The 25,355-nt window shown below is 41.0% G+C and overlaps 1 pseudogene; it reads left to right on the top strand.

The window, feature by feature from the left end:
- Positions 1–8,943: 8,943 nt before the first annotated feature.
- LOC115798392 (uncharacterized) overlaps positions 8,944–25,355 on the top strand; it is a 45,880-nt pseudogene continuing 29,468 nt past the window's right edge.

Here is a 25,355-nt window from a genome sequence, read left to right as displayed (position 1 = left end):
GGTGTGAAAGAAGGTGTGGGTCATTGTAACACCAGGGACTCTCCACCATTTGGTTTAGACCTGAAGAAGCCTTTGGGCTGAGAGGTGAAACATCTCCAAGAAATGGAAAGAAGTCCAGTCTCCTTTTTCAAGCTCCAGAGTCCAGTCAGCATCACTTCCTGTTGGAGGAGAGCCAACAGTTTGTCAAGCAGTGTTTTTTTAACCAGAGGTCGACATGTAGAATCTATATCTAGGCTACAGAACATCTGTATTAAATAATAATCTACAGATTTCTGCTGTTCTGATTAAATAAGCTGCTCACAGCTGATGTTGATCAATAATCATGTGAATCTGTCTGCAAACAAAGAGTGATCCACAGTTTGTGCTGAAATCAGAGCTGAACATTTTCTCCAAACATGAAACAAACATAAAGTTATAAACTTTCAGTTTCTGCAAACACCAGAAGAAGAAGAAGAAGCTCCACTCCACACCTGGACACTAAACACTGACACTCAGGTGAGCTGATTCCTGGAAGGAGGCGGGACTCCACCTGAAGCAGCACAGGTGGGAGGGGCTCAGCAGGAGCAGCAGTCTGGTTCATTTACAGTAACAACATCCTGAACAACAGACTTTAATGTGAAAGTGAAACTTCCTCTTTTCTCATTTTCTCATTTCTTCACTTTGAAACTCTCTGATTTTCCTCTGAATTCCAAACTTCCAGGAACTCGGGAACATTTCTTTAAATCAGCTCCTGAGCCTTGAATCTGGACTGAAATGCTTTGAGTATTTTTCTAAACTGGCTGATGGATCTGATCAAAAAGCAAAAACATACAAAGAACAAAGTGTTGATGTTGCTCACCATGGTGAAATCCTGTTTTCTGCAGTTTGTTCAGAAAACAGGTTGTGATTAACCTGTTTAGTCCTTGTGCGTTTCCGGGTACTTTATCAGTGAGAGAATAACAATCAGGAATAATAATCAAAGATCAATACAAGGACTCACAAATGTCAGCAAATTCCTGGAGGGAGATGCTGAAACTATCGGACTGAAGAAAGTGAACAAACAGGGACAAATATGTTTGCAGCCAAAGCACTGAGCACAAAGAGCGAGGACCAAAAAAAGTCCCAGCATGCACCGCATATAAAACACCAGCACACGACCACAAGGTGATTAACACACACAATCCAGCTACACAAGCATAAACACGGACATGAGGTCGGACACTTCATAGGTTGTGTACAGAGGCCGCAAAGACCGGCAAGTCTAATGGGCTAGTTGCACTAGGGCTTGTGACGTACTTCTGTTTCCAAACTATGCCGCTGCGTCGTTTCCGGTATGTTTGTTTTAGTGCTTGTTAGCTGTTGTTTTCTGGTAATTCAGCATGAGTGTACGCAGAAAAGTATTTAAAACAGTACATTTACAAAGACACCAGAAGAAATACTCCGAACATTGCTGTGTCCCACTTTGTTCGGTTTTCTCCAAATTTAACGGTGTTTTAAGTTTCCATAGTTTTCCAACTCAGTCCGACTTGAGAAAACGATGGCTGATAAACATACGCTGGGATGATTTCACCGTTACCGCTCACACTAAGGTCTGTAGCAGACACTTTGCCACTTATTGAAAAAATTATTTTAGGAGGGTGACTTTATGGAAATTGGCCTGCAGCTGAAGCCACTACAGTCAGCTGACAAAATCTGAATACAGAACTTATACTTGGATGTTGATAGTTGAGTTCTAGTTATTGATAGTTCTAATTTTTTGCAGATGTTGAATATTAATACTATATTATGCTACTGTGTTTCTATACATGTTCCAGAAAATTATCTAAATTATAATCTTATTTAAAATCTTGTTAGTCTTTTTCTACATCAAACATTTGTCGTTCTCTTCACTTGTGTAAGTTTAAGTACATCAGTATGGGGTTGTTTGTCCTGAATATAATACAAACTCAATATCTGAATGTGTTTTAAAAACTCAATCAATGCCATTTCTAAAATAACAGTTTATTTCACACAAATGTAAACTGTTGAAACAAATTCATAAAATGTTTAAATTGCAAATAAAATGTAGTTGTTACACAAGCAAACCTGAAGAATCCTTTTTACCCTTATGTGTTCATTGTTCATTTTTCAGACACAGGTATCTTGGCATATGTGTAGAAAAAGAAGTGGTCAGCTTTTTCTCTGATTGCTCTTTGCACCTCTGCATCTGTGTATATTCTCTGCACAAGGTAGTCCTCCTGTGCCCACACAACAGAGTCGCACCACTGCATCCCACTGATGAGCAGTTGTCCTTGTACCTGCTAGTAATATGCATGGCTCTTCTTTAGTGCAGGAGAACCAGAGTCTGTTTGTACATATTTGCAGTCAATAAAGTTTTGTACATTTGGGCATTTGAACTCAACAAGACCAAACTGGGGGTATTCATTGGGGTCAAATACAACACCATCAGGAGATGCAGCAAGCCAGGGGGGAAGTGCGGTGAATGACTAGACCACAGGGTGAGTAGTTTACATTCATTAGCCTACTGTACTCAGTTGCTATTGCCGGCTCCATCTCAGCACCTCTCCTCATGTCTGCTGTTTGCCTTGTTCCCTTCATGATGCGCTCAGCAAGTGACTCTGCAGAGCTCTGGCCTCTGAAATGACACACTTCGCGAAACCTAGAGTCACTCTGGGCCTGCGGAGAAGATGCCACTCAGAGCTGGAACTTTGCTCATGTGTAGCTGCTTCTATTTTCTGAGCCATTTCCAGAGTTACAGACAAGCTCTTGAGATGTAGGAGCTCCTCTTCTGAGCACACAAATGCACAGTCTAATGTCAAGATGTCGTAACCCTCCAGAGGCAAGTGTGGTGTTGGTGGTGCATCATGGTGTAGTGTGATGTACCGGGATTTCAAAACTGGCTGCTGATATGATAGAACACTGCCCTCCTGCACCAGGCCAAAGGCACTTTCCACAAGGGGCTTATCAGGTCTCATGTTCATCGTGCATGAACAAATACAAATATGCATTCAACACATGGGAAACCAAATTTTATAAATCTACTTATCGTACTGAAGTCTGGACCATCCTTTGGTACTGGCTTAGTGAAGACCATAGAGTTGATCGGTCCTGGCTTCACACCCTAACATAAGACATATTTACTATGAATGGTTCTACTGTCTATATGTAAACATGGACCAATACAGAAACTTTGTCATTTAAATTACCATTTTGCGTGGCTTGTGCCATTGCTGTTCAGATTAGGTGCAGCTATGGACAGGAGGGACAACAGGCACTCTGAGTTCTGAGTAGTGCGCTGTTTGGAAGAGCAGTGCCACTGTGTGATTGCACATAACAGTGCCTTCCACACAGGAGCACTGGCTGGATGTCAGCGCCACTGGTGATGAACCCAGAAGCTTAATCTAAGAACAAGAAAGAAAATTAGAAATGTAACATCACTTTCTGCAAAAAAAGCCAACAAGGAGCATGGTTCAGTGTTATGGTTACTGACCCATGCTCATAAAACAGGCATACCCTCCTGAATGCTTAGTGTTGCCTTCTCTCCCTACTGAAAAAAATCTGATTAACCATCCTTGATAACTGAAATAGCTTTGGTGTATAGTATTAACTTAATGTAAATTTGTTTCTGATCACCCAAACACACATTGATCAAATGATCTGACCAGTCAAATTATGTGTGATAAAACAGGGAGATAAAACAGTCAAGTTATTTTCTTTGTTTCTCCCTGTTGATGTTCATGAGTGTCCTTAATCTTACACACATTTAGCCTGTAGTGCTGCTGTCTGTGAACAGTTGTTGAATAGATTTCTTTAAAGGGATCTTTGTCGAGTTTTTATTACACAATAGTCACTTTTGCGCCTTGAATCTTGCAGCTGATTAAGTTTGAAAATACTAAAACTAATACTGAAACTAACTCAAACTAAACTATGATGTAAAATCCAAAACTATTCTAACCCTGGTTCTTCTTCCTCTCTCTGTGTCTGATTCTTAATGAAGTCTTTCCTCATGTGCACCTTTAAATGATGTCAGCCTCACCAGCAGCACAGTTCAGTGGAGGATGATGTTTAGCTGCCACTTTGGTTCTGCAAAGATTTGATGGGTTGTGATCAAATTAGTTTCAGATGTTCATGTTGTCCTCACAATGAAATATAAGAACTTCAACAATCAGCAGACTTTTAATTTAGTGCCATCATCTGCTCAGACTTCTAGTTTGACCAAAACTTTCATTCAAACCAAAAAGCAGCAAAACTAATGACACTCCCATCAGCCTCAGTCCTACTTTATGTAGATTTGATCATCATTTTGACTTCACTGATTTTATCACTTGTAGACTTTAACATTTAGACTGACTTGGTTATTTTGAACTCCTGTTTCAGTCATTTCATTTTAAACTGATTTGTTGCTGCAGTTTGTTGTCTGCATGCAGCTGCTCTGCTGTTCTCTAAGAGTATCTGTCATGTCTGCAGGCTGTCAGGCTGCCTGATCACAGAAGAAGGTTGTAAGTCTCTGGTCTCAGCTTTGAGCTCCAACCCCTCCCATCTGAGAGAGCTGGACCTGAGCTACAACCATCCAGGAGAGGCAGGAGTGAAGCTGCTGGAGCAGCTGAGACTGGAAACTCTCAGGTATGGAGAGGCCTGTTGCAGCCACAGACAGTGTCTGATAGAGGAGGAAGCTGTACTTCACTCTGGCCCTGTCTGATGACTTCATGCTGGATACGAGTGTTATCTGAACAGTCACACATAGAGGAACCTTTTTACTTTGCTTCTATCAGAAAGTCTGCTTGAACAGAAACAGTAGATATCTGTGTGGGGGTCTCAAAGGAGAAAATCTCCATCAACAACAATGGAGCAACCAGTTCAAAGTGATCTCTGCAGAGGAACAGTCTCACATTTTTACCCTCTGACCATCAATGGCATTAAGTTTCATAAATCAATAAATGAGCCTTTCTATTGATTTTCAGTGGCTCATGTTCCTGTTAGGAGAATCTGAAATATGATGTGTTTTGAATTTCTAGAGTATAAGACTAAAATAATCAATAGTTTGTAAATTGAATAACAGGACAGTTTTTTTCTCCATTGTTTCTAAACCAAGTAATTAATGGACACAAAAAGTGGCGTTGGTCTGTGTAAAGACCCCAGCACGCCTTTAGGCTTCAGAGTATTTCTGCTCCTGAACAGAATTCAGACTGATCGTTTCTGACGCTCTGTGAACGTGTCCTCAAACGCCTCTCTGGGTGTTTCCTTCCTTCACAAAGTTTCACTTTCCTGATCTGGTGGCGCAGTTTGTTGTCTCCGTGTGAAGCTCCGTGTGAAGGTAATAAATCAGTGTGTAAGCTTTTCCTGGCTAACATCAGCTGTGTGCAGCTTAGAAACAGCACAAATCTGCTACTTTAGCTGGAACAGCTGGAACAGCTGGAACAACTGTTGTTGTGCTAAAAAACATCATCATTTGACAAAAAAATTATTTCTGGGTTTTTTAATTGTAATATCTTTACTTATATTGGTAAATACAGTGCAGTCAACAAGATTTATGAAGGGTTTATGTATAAAATGATGAAATGACCTGTTTTGCAAGTATCTGTATGACTCGTATGTGTTATTGTATCTGCATTATAATCAATCCAGTCCTTTTTGGTCACTTAAAATATCTTTATAGAACTGTGATGTTATATTTGTGGTGGTTTCTGATGGACTCTTGGCCAGATCGCTCTGAAAAAATAACATTTTAATGTCAGTGACAGTTTTTACCCTGATAAACGAAGGAGAAAAAAGTCACTTTGCCAAAAAGTGAGTGTAGTTTCTGCCTTGTGACAGGAGTGTTTCTCTCTTAAAAAGCTTTGATATCGTTCACCACAGAAATGTTCCAAATATGATGAACAAATTTTAGGTTCAAAGGGAATTTACATCAGTTTAAATAAAGCCAGTCGTTTTCTCACAAATACAGGAAATCACGTTTTTGCAGATGACCCCTTTTTGGCACAACACCTACTCGGGTGTTTCTGCTCACAAATTTGTCACATTTATAAAAATATTTAGAGGCAAAAATTGAAGTTTAAAAAAAATCTGTTTAATTATGTTTCACTGGTGTTACATTTAGACAATATAAATATAAATCATGAGTAAGATTTTTTTAATTAAAAAACTTAAGGCTAAAAATGGGACTTAAACTGTTGGCCAAAATAACAGCAGCTGTAAAGAATGATAGATGCCACAAGCATGACCTTATGGTGCCCATTAAAAATGTATTGATTGTCTTTAAGTCCAGAAAAGCAGTGAATGAATTCAGACAGGGTCGTCATGGAGTCTTCCTTCATTAAAGCTTTGTGTAAACAGCAGTTAAAGAACTGAGCTCAGCTAAAGCTGCAAACTAACAGGAAAGAAACAGATGAGGAAACTCCTCGTGTTCAAACAGGTGTTGGTGGAGACGCAGAGCAGAGCATGACTGACAGTCACTGACAGTCACTGACAGTCACTGACAGGCTGACGTCACTCTGCAAACATAAAGCATCGAGTCCATCAGGACAAATGTGCAGATTAGTCTGCACCAAAATACCAGCTGTGATCAATGATTTCCATAAGACTGACTCCACCCACACTGCAGCTCCATTTGAAGATAAGAATCAGCTCCAAACTAACAATGACACTCGTGTTTGATGCTGAAATAAACAGCAGTTACCTGCCAGCCTGCTAGAAAAACACTATACCAACCTGGTTCCTTCATAAACTTTCAGCCTGTTTCCATCCTGACTGACATGCTGCTCAGTTTGCACCAGTCCCTGCTTTTTAAATCACAGCTATCAATTTTAGATCATCTCAGCACAGCAGCCCAGCTGTTGTCCTTTTCTAGAAATGAACCACTGTGAAAGATCTGAAATAAACTGTCAGACTTTGGGGGGAAATTTTTTTCAGTAAAACAAATAAAAAACAAACAAACAAAAAACAGGAAGTGGATTCTTTCTCCAAGCTCACATCTGGTCTGGAGGTCATTACAGGGATGAGTAAAGCCAGTGTTCTGGAAACTAAAGGAACTGCTTTCAAAGGGTGAAACTAATCGAGGACTGAGCTCTCCTGGATCCATTGATATCAAATCTCAGCCAAAAATGGTTTGATTCACAATGAAAATCACATCTGAAGTAGAGATTAAGCACGTGAGAAAGAGAAACCTGAACATTTATGAGTGTGGGAAACAAGTCTGGTAAAGAAAAGCCCAACCAACGTGAAGTGGAAGATTTCATGTGTCCAAATGTGGCTTAAATGAAGAGAAAACAGAGACGGAGCTCTCAGTGTTCTGTGTGTTTGGGTCAAACATTTATGGAAACCATAAATGTTAAGAAGAACATCCAGCACGAGACAGCTGAAAAATAATTACAAAATAAAAGAGATAAAAGCCCAGAAAAATTAAATAAGAGAAATTTGTTGAAGTGGAAAATAACCTGAAAGCATCAAATGTGTGAAAGCATGAGGCAGAATGCAGGGACAGAAGTAGATCTATTTTTTAACAGCTGTTAAACCCATTTAAGTTCTCTGATGCTTCGATCAAGGCCATAATATTGCATTCTCATATGTGATCATTGTAAAATACCTGCTGAAGAAGAGATCATCCTGACAGTAACACAAAGCAGGAGTTTTCCTCAGCAGTTCAGTTCAGTTCAATAAACTGCAGGAAACTTTACAAACAGCATCGCTCACACAGACATACAATAAAACATTGTATGTAATCACAGTGAAATAAAAAAGTATCTGCTGATCATCTAGCTTAGAAACAAAACTGAAATAAACTTTAAATTCCAACACAAAGTGCAGCTTTAACCTGATCCTGTTTCCACCGCCTGGTCGTTCCTGCCCTGTGTGATGAGCTGTTTCTCTGTCCAGTTATCAGGGTAAAATTCTTCTGTTTGGGATTCACATTTCCATGTTTGCTATAATGCCTGCTCAGCAGAAAACAACACATCTGAAATGATTTCAGTGATTTTTCTGTTTAGGATCAGATTTAATAACTGATGATTCAGTACCAGCAGAGGATTTTTCTGACACTGCTAACATTTAAAATATACTGTGAAAATTCCAGCAGCAGTGGTTAGCACCGTTGCCCCAGCAAGAAGGTCCTAGGTTTGAATCCAGGTTGGGCGGGGCTTTTCTGTGTGGAGTTTGCGTGTTTTCCCTGTGTCTGAGTGGGATTTCTGTGGGTACTCTGACTTCCTCCCACAGTCCAAAGACCTGCAGTTACTGATGTTAGGTTTATTGATTACCCTAAACTGCCCACAGGTGTGAATGTGAGTGCAGATGGTTGTTGTCTCTGTGTTAGTTGGTCCACAGTCGAAAAGGGGAGCAAATGGATGGATGTGTGTAATTAAGTGATATGATGTAACAAATTCACCTGATTTCTTTTGTTCCTTCAGCTGAAAATGGCCTCATCAGCAGACCAAGCTCCTTCAGCTTCATCAGCAGGTAGGAGTTCAACAGGTTGTCTTAAGAAACCCAGCCTAACCAATCACAGCTCTTGTTGTTTCCATGTGAGGTCTTTGAACCTATTAAATGCTCACTGTGTTATCTTTAAAAACAAGTCTGTAAACCCATCTGTTCCAACTACTGCATGTACATTTATAATTATGACAAAGATCTCCAGTAAGGGAAAAGTTTATACTGAGTATTAAAATAATTAAGTAATTAACATAACCTAAGCTATCCACTGAAACTAGCTTCTAACATAATGCCGGGCATGTCCTACCGGAATGTCAACAAGGGAACTGTTTACCCCGGACGGACGGATGGGTGGCTGGATGGATGGATGGATTTATGGAGTTACCAGGGCCCCACCCTGGAGCCAGGCCTGGTGAGGGAGCTCGAGGGAGAGTGTCTGGTATTAGGCCATGGTGCTCAGCCGGGCGCAGCTTGAAGAGATGACTTGGGTCCACCGTCCTGTAATCCCACCACCCGCAGGAGGCGTTGTACGGGTTGGGTGCAATGTCGGGCGCTGGTGAAAGGCAGAGGCCTAGATCGACCAATCCCCGACTATCAAGACTGGCTAATGGGACACGGAAAGTCACCTTTCTGGTGGGGAAGGAGCCTGAGATAGTGCGTGAGGAATGCATGGCCTGGGCTCTCGAACCAGTCTCCTGGAGAGGGGCTGGACTCTGTTCCAGTCTGGAGTTGCCCTCAGTGAGAGGCGGCGAGCTGGGGTGGGTATTCTTGTATCCCCCCAGCTTGCTGCCTGTACGTTGGAGTTTTCACCGGTAGACGAGAGGGTTGCTTCCCTGCGCCTTCAGGCCAGGGAACGGGTCCTGACTGTTGTTTGTGCTTATGCACCAAATGACAGTTCAGAGTACCCACCCTTTTTGGAGTCACTGGGCAGGGTGTGGTCAAGGGTGCTCCATCTGGTGTCTCCATTGTCCTGCTGGTAGACTTCAACGCCCTTTAATGAGGTGTAAATTCAAATAAAAAGGCTGTATCTTACACCATTCGTCAATTGTGAAAGAGTGAGAACCCTTAAATTAAATTTTGTTCACAGCTCCAATTTTTGTCCTTCATAAAAACTGACCTAAGAAAAGATTTCTATTGTTTACTCAGGATTGTGGCCTGCCTAATGCACCCTCTAAAAGAGGGCTTCTCCAAATTTCGCGGCTGTTCCTCTTAACTCTTTATTCTTATTCCTTTTATTCTCTTTCCTTTTTTTAATTTCTATTTATTCTTCACTTTTCTATTCTCATTTTTCCTGTTTTTCTGTTGTTACTTTTCCTTTCATCCCTTGTTACTTATTTCCTCTTTTAACCTTTATTGATTAGTGTGCCTAATTTAATGTCCTGTTTTAATGGAAGCAGCTAGTAACTCATGTCTTACCGTTAATTAAATGTGGGCCCTTTTAATTAAACTCACATGGCATTAATTAGCTACCTTTACAATTACTAATTAAGCATCTTTACCTTTATTTCTCTTTTCCTTTTTCTTCTTGTAACTACTTCATCTACCTTCCCCCCTTTTGTGGTGGAGAACACCGCAATAAAACCCCAATTTAGAACATAAAATCACTTCAAAACATACACAGCATAAATCCAACACAAAAGTTCTTTACGGTGTGATAGAAACAGCACACACACACGATGCCATCTATTGACTGGCTGGAACCAGTCCCAGAGCATAAGAGGTCTTTGGTATGTGTGTATTTCCTTATTTGGCCATGACTGAAAAGAGGACTTTAAGGAAAAGGGCCTCAGCTATAATACTTATCTCTTAAAGTGATAAAGAAAACCACATATGGAGTTTGAAACACACAGTATATCAGACACCACATTACATTCTCTGGTTTTCCTGTGTTATGGGTTATGTTAGGTATCATTTATTTGTATCCTCAGGCCTTCTTAGTTTAATGCAAGTTTTGTTGCAGGTTTAGTTTTGTTTTGATTTCCTCAGCATGCCTGCCTCCTCATGTCTCAAGTCTGTGTTTTTGTGTTCCTGTTTATTCACTTCCTGTTTTATTTTGATAGTCACTAGCTGTGTCCAAATTCAGGGGCTTCATTCTTCGAAGCCCACAAAGACCAGAAGTGAGTGGCTGTGAATTTGGATGGTCTAGCCTTCTTATCTGCATTGTCTGCCCTTATCTCAGCGTGGCTCATGTCACCTAGCAAATGCGACAGGTGACATGAGCACAGGAGCTGAATTATTGCTCATTTTGTTTGTGGTTTATTTAATATCAGCTCTTAATTAAGAATAAGCTGTTAAAACAACACAATTCTACGTCAAGAAATGGAGCAGAATGAAGCGTTTCAAATATGCTCCATTCTGGGGGCGCTCCAGTCTCCGTTTCCATGTAAATGGATGAAAATGCTCTTTGGTTGCTGCTCCTATATTCATACGATCAACTTGTGACCTGCAGCATTTTCAACGTCTTGCGTTTATGTGTAAATGACGATTGTTTCTGAAATGTTTCCATGTAAAAGCGTTACTTTCAAAAATGAAAACGGCTGTATGAAACTATTTCCACTGAAAACGCTCTTGTGTAAACGGGCCCTTAATAAACTGATTAAAAAGGCCGACCATTATTGGCTGCAAACAAGACACTCTGGAAAAGAGATGCTGGACAAATAACCCAGATCACCCTCTATTCACAGCAGCCTAGATCTATTGCAGCATAACTAATGGAGGGTTCAGGGTCACCTGAAATGCATGAATTAGCTTTTCAGCATCACTCTGAGACGGGATGTTTCTAATTTTAGAAATATTGTGCAAATGCAAAAAAGCGGTCCTACATATTTGTTTAATATGTGCATTGATGGACATATCCTGGTCAAAAAGGACTCCAAGATTCCTCACAGTGTTACTGGAGGCCAAAGTAATGGCATCCAGAGATTTTTAGGATTTGTAACTTCAGTTTTATCTGAATTTAGAAGCAGGAAATTAGAGGTCATTCAGGCCTTTTTGTCTTTAAGACATTCCTGCAGTTTAACTAATTGATGTGTCATCTGGCTTCTTGGATAGATAAAGCTGGGTATCATCTGTATAACAATGAAAATTTATGCAATGCTTTCTAATAATATTAGGCTAAGGGAAGCATGTATAATGTAAATGTAAATCTAAAAGGTGAAATTCTCATTTAAGTGTGTCTTTTACTTCATTCTATAGAGAACAAAGTTGCTGATGTGCGGACAGAGTTTGTGAAGAGGGTGACATAAGAAAGCCTTAAACAGCTCCTTGAGGCTCTTGAAAGAGATGAAGTCTTGAATGATTTGGAGAAAGAAGCGATACTGGAGGAGAACCAAACCAGAGCAGATAAGGCACGTTGCTTCATTGACACAGTAAAGAAAAAAGGAGACAGAGCCTGCAGGATGATGATCAGACATCTTCAAAGAACAAATCCTGCACTTTCCATTCAGCTGCGTTTGTCCTCTGGATCATCTGCTCAGTTAGGTGAGACCACATTTTTCTGTAATGATGGTACCATTGTACGCTTTCTTTAAAAGTTTTAAAAGTAAGACCTGTCTCCATCCCTTTGTATGTTGGCCAGCATTCATTTCAAATGTATCCCTAATTGGTTTTTCAATTATTAGAAAATTCTAAATTTGTTCCCTACAACTTTATTATTGGAGTTATATATTTTATATATATATATATATATATATATATATATATATATATATATATATATATATATATATATATATATATATATATATATATATATAGGCCTTCTGAATCCTGCATTGGGGTCCACCAGCCAAAATAAAGATGAAAACTATACGACGATTGGTACAAAAACCCCTTTTTCTTGCAGATATTGGACCAGAGGTGGCCTACCTAAATGTAATTGATTTAACCTCACTGTCCACCAGTGAGGCTACCAGTGTTGTGATGCTGTGCTTACCTGGCAGATGCTTCTTCACATTTTAAAGTAGACTTTTCCCAGACAATAGAAATTTACTATCACAAAGCCGCAATTTGCATTTCGTTGTGATATTGTTGTTTCTTTCGCCCCCAAATTCCAAATGATGCATCCTTCGATCATATAAAAGAAGTTATCTATGCCAAGCTCGTTAGCTAAGGTATACAATATGTTTGGATATCTTCGACTGGTATGCAGGTAACTATGGAGGAGAGAGAGAATCACAGAAACAGAGAAACAAAATCTGTGAGATTTATTTTATATTTTTATAATTTTGAAGAATGGTCAAAATATTATTTCTAAATGTTAAATTAAATACTGTTAATCTAAATTGCAAGAACAGTGTTACAGTTCCTGTTACCACAACAACTTAAGTAAACTCTGAGTTACACCATAAAACATTAACCCCAACTCTATATAAGTACAGCATTCACATCCTGTTCTTGAAATTGAAGAACCAACTGCCAGTATCTTGTTTTCAAATTTATACATAAGTTTACTTTATTTTCCTCTGGTTTTTCAGAGGTTCTTGACGAGTGTAAGCCAAAACTTCAATCTACTCTGAAGAAAAAGTTTCTCTGTATGTTTGAGGGGATTGCAAAAGCAGGTATCCAAACCTATTTGAATGAGATCTACACAGAGCTCTACATCACAGAGGGAGGGACTGCAGAGGTCAATGATGAACATGAGGTCAGACAGATTGAAACAGCATCCAGGAAACTAGACAGACCAGAAACAACAATCAGACAAGAAGACATCTTTAAAGGCTCACCTGGAAGAGATGAACCAATCAGAACAGTGCTGACAAAGGGAGTGGCTGGCATTGGGAAAACAGTCTTAACACAGAAGTTCACTCTGGACTGGGCTGAAGACAAAGCCAACCAGGACATCCAGTTCATGTTTCCATTCACTTTCAGAGAGCTGAATGTGCTGAAAGAGAAAAAGTTCAGCTTGGTGGAACTTGTTCATCACTTCTTTACTGAAACCAAAGAAGTAGGAATCTGCAGCTTTGAAGACTTCCAGGTTGTGTTCATCTTTGATGGTCTGGATGAGTGTCGACTTCCTCTGGACTTCCACAACACTGAGATCCTGGCTGATGTTACAGAGTCCACCTCAGTGGCTGTGCTGCTGACAAACCTCATCAGGGGGAACCTGCTTCCCTCTGCTCACCTCTGGATAACCACACGACCTGCAGCAGCCAATCAGATCCCAGCTCAGTGTGTTGGCAGGGTGACAGAGGTCAGAGGGTTCACTGACCCACAGAAGGAGGAGTACTTCAGGAAGAGATTCAGAGATGAGGAGCAGGCCAGCAGGATCATCTCCCACATCAAGACATCACGAAGCCTCCACATCATGTGCCACATCCCAGTCTTCTGCTGGATCACTGCTACAGTTCTGGAGGATGTGCTGAAAACCAGAGAGAGAGGAGAGCTGCCCAAGACCCTGACTGAGATGTACATCCACTTCCTGGTGGTTCAGACCAAAGTGAAGAAGGTCAAGTATGATGGAGGAGCTGAGACAGATCCACACTGGAGTCCAGAGAGCAGGAAGATGATTGAGTCTCTGGGAAAACTGGCTTTTGATCAGCTGCAGAAAGGAAACCTGATCTTCTACGAATCAGACCTGACAGAGTGTGGCATCGATATCAGAGCAGCCTCAGTGTACTCAGGAGTGTTCACACAGATCTTTAAAGAGGAGAGAGGGCTGTACAAGGACAAGGTGTTCTGCTTCATCCATCTGAGTGTTCAGGAGTTTCTGGCTGCTCTTCATGTCCATCTGACCTTCATCAACTCTGGAGTCAATCTGCTGGAAGAACAACAGACAAATTCCAAGTGGTCTAAATTATTTACTAATCTAAAACAACTTCAGGACTCTAGTGAAAAATCTCTCCACCAGAGTGCTGTGAACAAGGCCTTACAGAGTCCAAATGGACACCTGGACTTGTTCCTCCGCTTCCTCCTGGGTCTTTCACTGCAGACCAATCAGACTCTCCTACGAGATCTTCTGACACAGACAGGAAGTAGCTCACAGAACAATCAGGAAACAGTCCAGTACATCAAGGAGAAGCTCAGTGAGAATCTGTCTGCAGAGAAAAGCATCAACCTGTTCCACTGTCTGAATGAACTGAATGATCATTCTCTAGTGGAGGAGATCCAACAGTCCCTGAGTTCAGGAAGTCTCTCCAAAGATAAACTGTCTCCTGCTCAGTGGTCAGCTCTGGTCTTCATCTTACTGTCTTCAGAAGAAGATCTGGATGTGTTTGACCTGAAGAAATACTCTGCTTCAGAGGAGGCTCTGCTGAGGCTGCTGTCAGTGGTCAAAGCCTCCAACAAAGCTCTGTAAGCTCTGTAACAACTTAAATACATTTTAAAAGCAGGAAATTACTTTCTTCATATGATCCATATGCTGTGTGAAAACCTATTGATTTCTTAGTATTTGTCACACTTCCATTTTTTTCAGATCAGCAAACAAATTTTAATAATATAACCATTGTTAATATTAGACAACATGTAGTTTAAATGATAATTGAGTTCATTTATTAAAAGAATTAATTGATTTCATTATTATTTCCCCTTAATTAATTAAAGCATCATTTAATAACCCAAGTAAACATAAAATACAGTTATCTTTGTCTAATATTAAAATTTCTTTGATGATCCAAAAAATGCGAGTGTGACAAATATGTAACAAACTAAGAAATCAATAATGGGGCAAATACTTTCACAGCACTGTATTAAGGTTGGAAACAAGTTAAGGAGATGAGATAAAGGAGCAGCTCTCTGGATTCACAGTTACATTAAGCTTTGATTTAAACTAAAAAAGTCAGACCAACAGTCAGAAATATCCTCCTTTTGTGATGGATCAGGGTTGCTACACACACACACACACACACACACACACACACACACACACACACACACACACACACACACACACACACACACACATGCACATGCACCATTATGCACATATTCAAAGCACATGTCCATTGATGCTCAGCCATGTCTGTGCTGGTTATCTGTGGAAGAGTGACACGTAACTGTAGCAAAGCCGATTTAACCGATTATGATGCTCAGAATAAGGATATTAATTTAATGCATTAATGGGGAAATTAGATTAAAAGATTGGTGAGCTATTGCCCGTCACTTTTTACTTACTTTACTTTTACTTTACTTACTTTATTCATTTTTAAAGCACTTTAAAAACAGCAACTGCAACAAAGTGCTGTACACTAAAAAGAGCAAAGACAACAAGAACAACAATAATAAAACAGGAAATACAAAATTAATAAGATCTCAATGTATACTAAAAGCCAGTGAATAAAAATGTGTCTTTAAAAAAAGTTTTAAAAGTTGACAATGACAGGGCACTCCTGATGTGTAAAGGGAGATTGTTCCATAAAACAGGGGCAGAAATGCTAAAAGCTCTATCGCCTCTGAGCTTTAACTTAGATCTTGGGACCTCAAGTAGCAGCTGATCAGCTGATCTGAGGCAGCGAGTTGGGAGATAAGGAGTTATTAGCTCAGACAGGTACGATGGAGCTAGACCATGAAGACATTTGAACACAAATAAAAGAATTTTAAAACAGACTCTGTAGTGAACTGGTAGCCAGTGTAGAGAAGCCAAAACAGGAGAAATACGCTCCCTTCTTCCAACACCAGACAGGAGCCAAGCAGCAGCATTTTGAATCAGCTGAAGTCGTCTGAGGGAGGACTGACTGATACCAAAATAAAGGGCATTACAGTAGTCAAGCCTAGTAGTGATCATAGCATGGATCACCAACTCCAAGTGCTGCTTAGAAAGGAGGGGCTTAACCTTAGTTAATTGTCTTAAATGATGACCATCATTGATACCATCGTCCATACGCTATACTGTATGTTATATCTCTTCAGGCTGAGTAGCTGTAACCTGTCAGAGAGAAGCTGGGAAGCTCTGTCCTCCTCTCTTCAACTAGAAGACTGTGAGCTGACAGAGCTAGACCTGAGTAACAACAACCTGCAGGACTCAGGATTGAAGCTGCTGCTTGCTGGATTGGAGAGTCCCCGCTGTAAACTGGAGACACTCAGGTCAGATCATGTGGTTTGTGATTTGACGTGAGATCTGTTTACCAAATACTTGTTAAATTTAAGTTATGTCCTGACATGTCCTTACTTGTAAATTTCTTTCAAAGTGGTTTTTTGATTTTCATTGCATCTAAAACCAGATTTTTAGCTCTTTGAATAAGTGCAAAGCTTCCAGTTTTCTTGCAGTTAACAGCTGCTTACAAGCACTGAAGTCTATATTTCCATGTGCCAGTAACTGAGAAAATGGCAGAAATGAACACACAAATAACTCAGGGCCAGACTGGATGCTTTGGGGTTCTGGCAGAGACCCTTCAAACTTCAGGTAGAAACTGCCAAGAAAAAAATCACTTGTTGCCAATGCATTTTCTGTCATGAAAATGCCCCAAAACACCAACATTTGTTGTGTATGTCTTGTCTTGACAAAGTTCACCATGCACACAGCATCATCCAACACAGAACCTGGCTCTGATGGTAAAGTCTTGGCAACCGGTGCCTCACGGTACAGTAAACAGTGTGTACCGATAACATCTGCGTGTAACTCTTTCACTCTGCTAACGAAGCCTTTGGTGCACCCGACCATGGCCGCTGTTCCATCAGTGCAGATACTCATGCATTTTTCCCTCTTAAGTCCTCCTTAATCAAGATATTCAGATGTGGCCTGAAAAATTGCCTCTCCTGTTGTTTTTTCTCTGGCATTGCCTTGCAAAATAGGACGTTTTCTCTAATGGAGCCTCCATCCACAAATCACACATTGGCCAAGAACTGAGCAAGTCCACTAATGTCTACAGACTCATCACGTTGCAATGCAAACTTCACATTGATGTGTATATTTTCCAAAACAAAACTTTCAGTGTCTACAGGCATGTCATCGATATGTCTGGCAATTGTGTTATCTGAGAGAGGAACTTTGGCTATTTCTTTAACTGCATTAGGGGCATCTTATTCACAATGGCTTTACAGGCAGGTAGGATTAATGTCCAGTTATTAGGTTTATGGGGCAATTACATTTTCACACAGTGCCAGGTAGGTTTGGATAGCTTGATTTTAATGAATGAAATTATAATTTAAAAATTGCATTTTGTATTTCCTTTGGTTGTCCTTGTCTAATATTAAAATTAGTTTGATCTGAAACATGTGTGACAAATATGCAAATAAAAAAATAAATCATGAAGGGGGCAAATACTTTTTCACATCACTGTAAGCAGTAAGAATGATTGTGACCAATAACACTTTGAAAATTAACATCTAATGCTGAACATTTGTGATGAGTCATGACTCGTGTGCATCGGGCAATTAGCCCAATACAGGAAGTCTTCAGCAGCTCTCTGTTTAAAGGGTCTGAGTTTCTGATGCTGTGAGAATTACTGTATTAGAAATTTACAGAAACTGTTTAAGCTGGTAGTGAAGAAACTACCTCTACCAGCCAGATTCTGACCCCACTATCCTCTGATGATGCAACCAACTAGCAACCTTTATAGCTAAAAGTGATCACAGCCACACCGTTAATGTCAGCTCTCCTCTACTTGCTCTTGGTAAAATGGCAGGTTATTACTTTAGTGGCTAGAAAAACAGGTCCCAGGGATCTGTTACCTTTAAGGGAGAGAAAAACCTGTAAGAACCACTAAAAGAAATCCACTGAAACTCATATGCAAGTTTTACCTTTACTGTTATAGAAAGAGTTAAAAAGGGAATATCCACAATTTAGAAATGCAGATAAGATGTTTTATTTAAGCAATTTAGCAAGAGCAAAGAAAAAACTCAATCAAATAATAAGAATCACATAAGCATATCACCTGAACTTTACCAGGTGATATGTTTATGCTAATCTACTCTGTGCTAATGCTGATTTCTGTGTAAGTAGAGACTCCATACAAAGTCCTCCAACTCCTTTGACACTTCAATCCAACACGACAAAAATTAGTAAAGAAAAAGCCAAAAATGATACTTTTCTTCAGTAACGAGTAATCTAACGAGTTACTATTCGCAATCCAGTAATCAAATTAAAGTTACTTATCCAAGTCACTGTGCATTACTATTTTTGTCACTTTCCTTAGTTAATAGATATATTTTTGCTTTGTTCTTGAGTCTCGGGGAGTGACATCTGGCCAATGTGACAATTAAGTCATGTTTTCAGCATGAGGGCAATAATACCACACAGTGACACAAACGTAAACAATGAAAGGAGGAGAGAGATGCACTTTTTCTAGCTAGAAAGGCACAAATCAAGAGGAGGAGGTGTGTGCCTAATGATTAATAACAACTGGTGTGACAGTAGGAATGTCGTCCCTCTGAAACAATCATGTTCACCTAACCTGGAGCTCCTAACCCTGAAATGCCGCCCCCACTACCTGCCCCGCGAGTTCACTTCGGTCATCTTCAGCGCCGTCTATATTCCACCTCAGGCGGACACAAACACTGCACTATCCGAGCTACATGAGGCTATTTCCACCTATCAGGCTAACCAGCGTGATGCGGCTCTCATCGTAGCCGGGGACTTTAACAGTGCAAACTTGAAAAAGCTGATACCGGAGTTGATTCAACACATCGACTGCCCCACCAGAGGAGAGAGGACCCTAGACCACTGCTACTCTCCATTCAAAGAGGGCTACAAAGCAAAGCCTCTTCCGCCTTTTGGGAAGTCTGACCACACCGCTGTCCTTCTCATGCCGAAATACAAACAACGGCTCAGGCAGGAACCCCCTGCTGTGAGAGAAGTGACACGGTGGTCTGATCAAACAGAGGCCGCTCTGCAGGGTGCGTTGGATTCAACCGACTGGGACATGTTTCGCAGCAGCGCGGGCGGAGACATCGAGGAGTTTACGGAAACTGTCGTGGGATTTATTGGGAAAGTTGTTGATGACACTTCACTTAGGAGGACCATCAGGACTTTTCCCAACCAGAAGCCGTGGGTGGATAAATCTGTCCGCGACGCCCTGAGGTCCCGCACCGTTGCCTACAACTCCGGCCTCGCCTCTGGGAACATGGAGGACTACAAGGTTGCATCATACAACGTCCGCAGAGCGGTGAAAGAGGCAGCAGGAAGCAGCAGAGGGACTACCATCCACTTGTCATCAGTGGTGCTGAGGTGGAAAGAGTGGACACTTTCAAATACCTGGGAGTGACCATCTCACAGGACCTGTCCTGGACTCATCACATTAACATCACTGTGAAGAAGGCCAGACAGCGTCTCTACCTCCTCAGGCGGCTGAGAGACTTCAAGCTCCCACTCAAGGTGCTCAGGAACTTTTACACCTGCACCATCGAGAGCATCATGCGTGGGAGCATCACCACCTGGATGGGAAACTGCACCAAGCAGGACTTCATGGCCCTAAAAAGGGTGGTTCGTTCAGCTGAACGGACCATCAGAACCACCCTCCCCAACCTGCAGGACATTGAGGGCCATGAAGATCCTAAAACAGCCCAGCCACCCCGGACACTCTCTCTTCTCCCTGCTCCCATCAGGCCGGCGTTACCGCTGCCTGAGGGCTAAGACTGAAAGGTTGAAGAAGAGTTTTTACCCACAAGCCATCCGTCTGCTCAACTCTGAGCCCTAACTGGACCATTATTGCACAATGTAAATATTATAATTTATAAAAGTGTGTATAGTGTATAGTATATAGAGTATAGTGTATAGTGTGAATTACTTTTTTTATTTTTATTCTTATTATTTATATGTGTGTGTATATATGGTTGCAGGTACAAAATACATTTCACTGTGCATTGTACTGTGTATAACTGTGCATGTGACAAATAAAACACTATCTGATCTGATCTGAAACACACATTTTTACATTCAGTGTCACTTTGACCTTCTTCATGATGACATCATCAGCATGTTTTTATTATCAAAGTGATCCAAAGTTCACACTCAGCTGATTAAAAAACAGAAAAATACTCAAAGATTTACTTTAACATCCAGTGATGTGTCTTCAGATTAAATCACAAGAGGATCAGCAGGTAACATTTGAATCACTGTACCAACCCCCCCCCCCCCCCCCCCCCCCCTAAATCACAAGAGGATCAGCAGGTAACATTTGAATCACTGTACCAACCCCCCCCACACACACACACACACACACACACACACACACACACACACACACACACACACACACACACACACACAGTCTGATTAAACCAGTTTAACCAGCCCTGTTGGTTAAACTGCTGCTTCTGCTGAGCCCCTCCCACCTGTCCTGCTTCAGGTGGAGTCCCGCCTCCTTCCAGAAATCAGCTCAGTTGTGCGATAGATAGATAGATAGATAGATAGATAGATAGACAGATAGATAGATAGATAGACAGATAGATAGACAGATAGATAGATAGATAGATAGATAGATAGATAGATAGATAGATACTTTATTGATCCAACAAGGGGAATTATTGATTATTGTGTCAGTGTTTGGTGTCCAGGTGTGGAGTGGAGCTTCTTCTTCTTCTGCTCTATTTGCAGAAACTGTAAGTTTGCTTTGTTTCCTCCTTTAACAGTTTGTCTTCAGGAACTTTACTGTTTGCTTCTGCTCTGTGAGGTTTGGATGTTCAGCTCTGATTTCAGGACAAACTTTGGATCATTCTTTGAAACAAATCACATGATCAGGCTGTGGACTAAAACCAGAGTCCATAAATCAGAGCAGCTCAGAGTTAGTTGATGGTCAGCAGCTGAGCTCAGGTGTTGTTACTGTGGATTGATTGACAGCTGGGAGGGAATTCAGAAAAATGTGTAAGAATTGTGAACTTTGTGACACGTTGTTGCTCTTTGTCAGGATCTCAGGTCATAAGGTTTTCAGAAAGCACCTCGTACACACTGAGGTATGAAAAAAATCCAGTATGGCAGCATCAGAAACCTGTTCACCAACGTTCATAAAATGCTCAGTAAATGTTCTCACTGCAGTTTTTAGTCTTTGTTTTGTGTGTTTAGGACTTTTAGCTCTACAACTACAGCAGACACTTTCTCTGATCTGCTCTCAGATGGAGCGGCTGTGAGGACACTCACTGTCCAACACTTTAACCTGTAACACCTGCATCTGATTTCATTCTGACCAGATCTGAACAAAAATCCTGTTTCATGTTCGAGTGTTTGATCCTGATTGTTTGGCTCTCAAAGGTCGAGAAAAACAGGTTTTTATTGTCAGAGGTTACTTTATGAACGGGACCGTGTTTCAAATTTAATTATGAATTCATGACAAAAACACAAAAGATTAAAAAGAATCAAACAGTTGTGCTCAAAAGTTTACAAACAGCAGAATTGATTGATTTTTGTCCATTTTTCAGAGAATATTAGTGATCAAACTTTTCTTTGGTTCATAGTTGGTGGTTTGGTGAAGCCGTTGTGTTTGACCTTTTTAGATCATGAGCACCATTATTTAATGTGGTTGTAGCTGAGATATAGATCCAACATGGAGGCCTCTGATTAAAAACACTGTGACAAACTGCTGGCTCGCCTCCAACAGGAAGTGATGCTGACTCTTGATGAGCAGACAGAGGAGTCGTGTTACTCAGAGACTGGATCAGAGCCACCAAAAGGGTTCATATCAAACTCTGATCTGTCTGTTAATCACTGACAATATTTAAAGATGATTACAGCTCCAAACCATTTGGATTCTTCAGCTCTCTGCGTTTCTCTCTGACTCCTCCATCCTTCTGAGCCTCAAACTGTCACTCATTTCCTCATTCAGTTGATATCAGAGCGCATTAATCTGCAGACGTCAGTCTGTCATTACTGTAAAGAGACGTTATTCCTCAAATAAAGTCAGAATGAGATCAGAGAATCTGAGATTTGACTTTTTGATTCTGGATTCTGTTTGGTTTTTATTCTGTTTCAAGTTTTGATTCTTTGATTTGATTCTTGAGTTTCATCAAATCAATGAAGATCTTTGTGTTTCAGGTCAAACTGGATTTAACTACAGCTGTGTGTGCGCGTGTGTGTGTGTGTGTGTGTGTGTGTGTGTGTGTGTGTGTGTGTGTGTGTGTGTGTGTGTGCGTGCATGTGTGTTGCCTGGCTGCTCAAAATGATGTGTGAAAACAAACTTGTAACTCTGTCTCAGCTCTGTGAGCAGACGTCTGTAGATGATGATCAGTGTTTGAATGAAGTCAATGAAACACACAGGAGTGTGTGTCAACAAATCAGTGTGTGCAGTTCTCTGAATCATTAATGTGAAGCTCTGAACTCTGTTGATCCTCTTTGAATCCTGGATCCGCTGAAATATTAGAAATTGTTGTTCAGATGTTTTGAACTGCTGAACATTGATGGACTGAAGCTTCCAGTCAAAGTGAATCAGTGTGTGTGTGCTGGGCTGATGTGTGTTTCCTCTGCAGGTGAAGGTAGAAAGTGTGTGTGAGCTGATGTGAATTCATCAGCATGGATCAGTGTGAGGACAGAGAGGAGGGAGTCCCTCCCTCTAAAACCACTCTGTGTGGGGAACATGAGAGCCAGACCAAAGCTCAGAGGTGAGATGACCATCTCTAACTGTCCATGACTCTTCTCCATGTCACAGCTCAGCACTCACATCACTGCTGCATCATTATTCACAGGAACCAACCTGAACCTGAACCTGAACCTGAACCCAGCTGTGTGTCCTTAAAGAGCGACGAGTCAAAGGAGATTTTTGCTGACTTTAAATCAGGTGTTCCTCCTCCTGCAGAGAGGTAATGTGTGTCTAAATGTTGTTCCTGACTCAGTGTTTCTGAATAAATTCTCCATCATGTTTAATGTCAGCTCAGCTCTTTTCACACACATTTCTGTGTTCATATGTGAAGCGGTGTGTGTTGGAGTTTGTTGCACAAACACAGCAGTCAGAGTGTAAAGAATGGATGTTGTAGGAGGTGTTTGTGTAGTGAAGAGGCTGAGTGTCTGTAGGACTGCAGCTGCTCCAGCAGGGGGCTCCTTTGAGCTGTGCTTCAAACACAGGAGACACCTTTGTGAGTCTGTATTTGATGTCCTGCTGACACGTTTGTCTTCATGAAGGTTTATGGATCATTGTTCTATCCTCACATGTCTGAGGGGCTGTAATGGTTCATACGTTGCTTCCATGTGAGCATGAAGGTTTCAAACAGTAAAAACAGTGGAGTGATTTTCAAATCAGTAACTGTCAGGCAGTCAGTGTAGGGACTTCAAATAGGTGGAACCATTTCTCTCCTTCTGGTCCTCGTAAGCATTCTGGATGCAGTTCTGAATCAGTTCTAGTTTCTATTTCTAACATTTGTAGGTAGAACAGAGAGCAGAATACTGCAGTCAGGCCTTCTAAATGTAGAAGCATGTATTAGTTCCTCTAATACGCAGAGATAGAAAAGATCACACTGATTATTTTTCAGCTAATAAACAGATTGATGGAAGGAAATGCTGAGTCTCCTAAAGACATTTCCAAAGAGTAGCAGGCATTTGTTGAAAGGAAGCAGAGCTCGAATTGATCAGTGCTACTTCCAAAGCAAATCATTTCACACAGTGCATTCGATCTATAGTGTTTTAGTGACTCAGAGGAAGTTGTTGAGAACTGGGAGCTCAGCAGTGAAAGCACAGAGAGAGAGACTGTCTTACTCCAGGGCGCTTCAGCTGAAAGGAAATCTTTGTGAAGGAGTTGGTGAGAGCTGTTAGGACTAAACCACAGTGAGCTGAAAGCTGTGAACAGCTGCAGACTGAGCTGTAGATTCTCAGTGGGATCACTGAGGGCTAGTAAAGCTTTGCTGCTACAGGGAGTCATCTGCTTCACTCTTCATCCAAACATCACTTCATGGACTTTGAGCTTGTGTTGGTCCCTGTGTGGATGAGAGCTAATTCTTCATGATTCCTTCACAGAGTGGATCAGGAGAGCTCAGAGGTTCCCAGTGGTCAGTCTGCCCAGCAGCATCCAACACAGCTGGACTCCATATTTATGGTTTGTACATGTACAACAACTACTGTTACATCTGTTCTTTCAGTCATCTCCATGCTGCACTTTGTACACCAGTGGATTGCACTGCTCAACATTGTTACCAAAGATGTCACAGAGAAAATGTGCTTTTTCTTATGGATTTTGATCTCTGTCTATAGATGCTCCACAACCATTTTTATTGAACCATGTAGAGCAGCAACAGAGGAAATGCAGAGGAAGTGATCAGAACATTTTGTGTGGATGTCGTTATCTTGTTATTACTGAGCAAGTATCTCTATGCTGTCAGCAAAGCTGCAATAAGTGAACTGTGATATAGTGAGGGACGACTGTAGTAGGAAAATCAAATACAAGGTCAGATTAGAGGTCAAAGGTCAAATAGAGATAATATAAGATTTGAAAGTTTTAGTGGTTTCTGGTTTCAATGAAGAAGTTTTGGTTTTGTCATGGTCCTGGGCCAGTGGCCCAGTGTTTTTTGTTCTTTTGTTTTTGGTCCGCAGTTTATTTCTAGTTCTTTATGTTTCCCGGTGTCAAGTCTGCAGCTGTGTCCCAAATCAGGGGCCGCATCCTTCGAAGGACCCGTCCTCTGTAGACCCAGTCCTTCGCGGCCCATGAAGACCGCAAAGGCTGGAAGTGAGCGGCTGTGAAATTGGACGGTCTAGCCTTCATATCAGCTGCCCTCACCTCAGCATAGCTCATGTCGCCTAGCAACCGTGACAGTGCGAAGCGCAGCTGTGGAAAAGCAGCTGGTTAAACGGAGAACGAACTTTTGCTCCTTTTTGTGGTTTAATTTTAACCGGTTAAAACAAGCATAGCACATTTCAACATTAAGGAATACAGCTGAGCAAATGATTAATATCCAACTATATTAAGTGAGACATTAATGTTGAATAAAACTATCCAGTTATGATGCTTAACTTTAATTTCAGGCAAACCGATTTGCTGAGGAACAAATGAAACACTGAAACAAACCAAACATCAGCTGTTAGAGATCATCTGAGTGAGTTATAATTGTATTTAACTTCCACTCAGTGGCGAAAGCCAGCGGGGGTTTGAAAAGGATGTGCCGGCAGT

The sequence above is a fragment of the Archocentrus centrarchus genome, chromosome 2 (assembly GCF_007364275.1).
Source record: "Archocentrus centrarchus isolate MPI-CPG fArcCen1 chromosome 2, fArcCen1, whole genome shotgun sequence".
NCBI lineage: Eukaryota > Metazoa > Chordata > Actinopteri > Cichliformes > Cichlidae > Archocentrus > Archocentrus centrarchus.
This window is presented reverse-complemented; position numbering and strand designations above follow the sequence as displayed.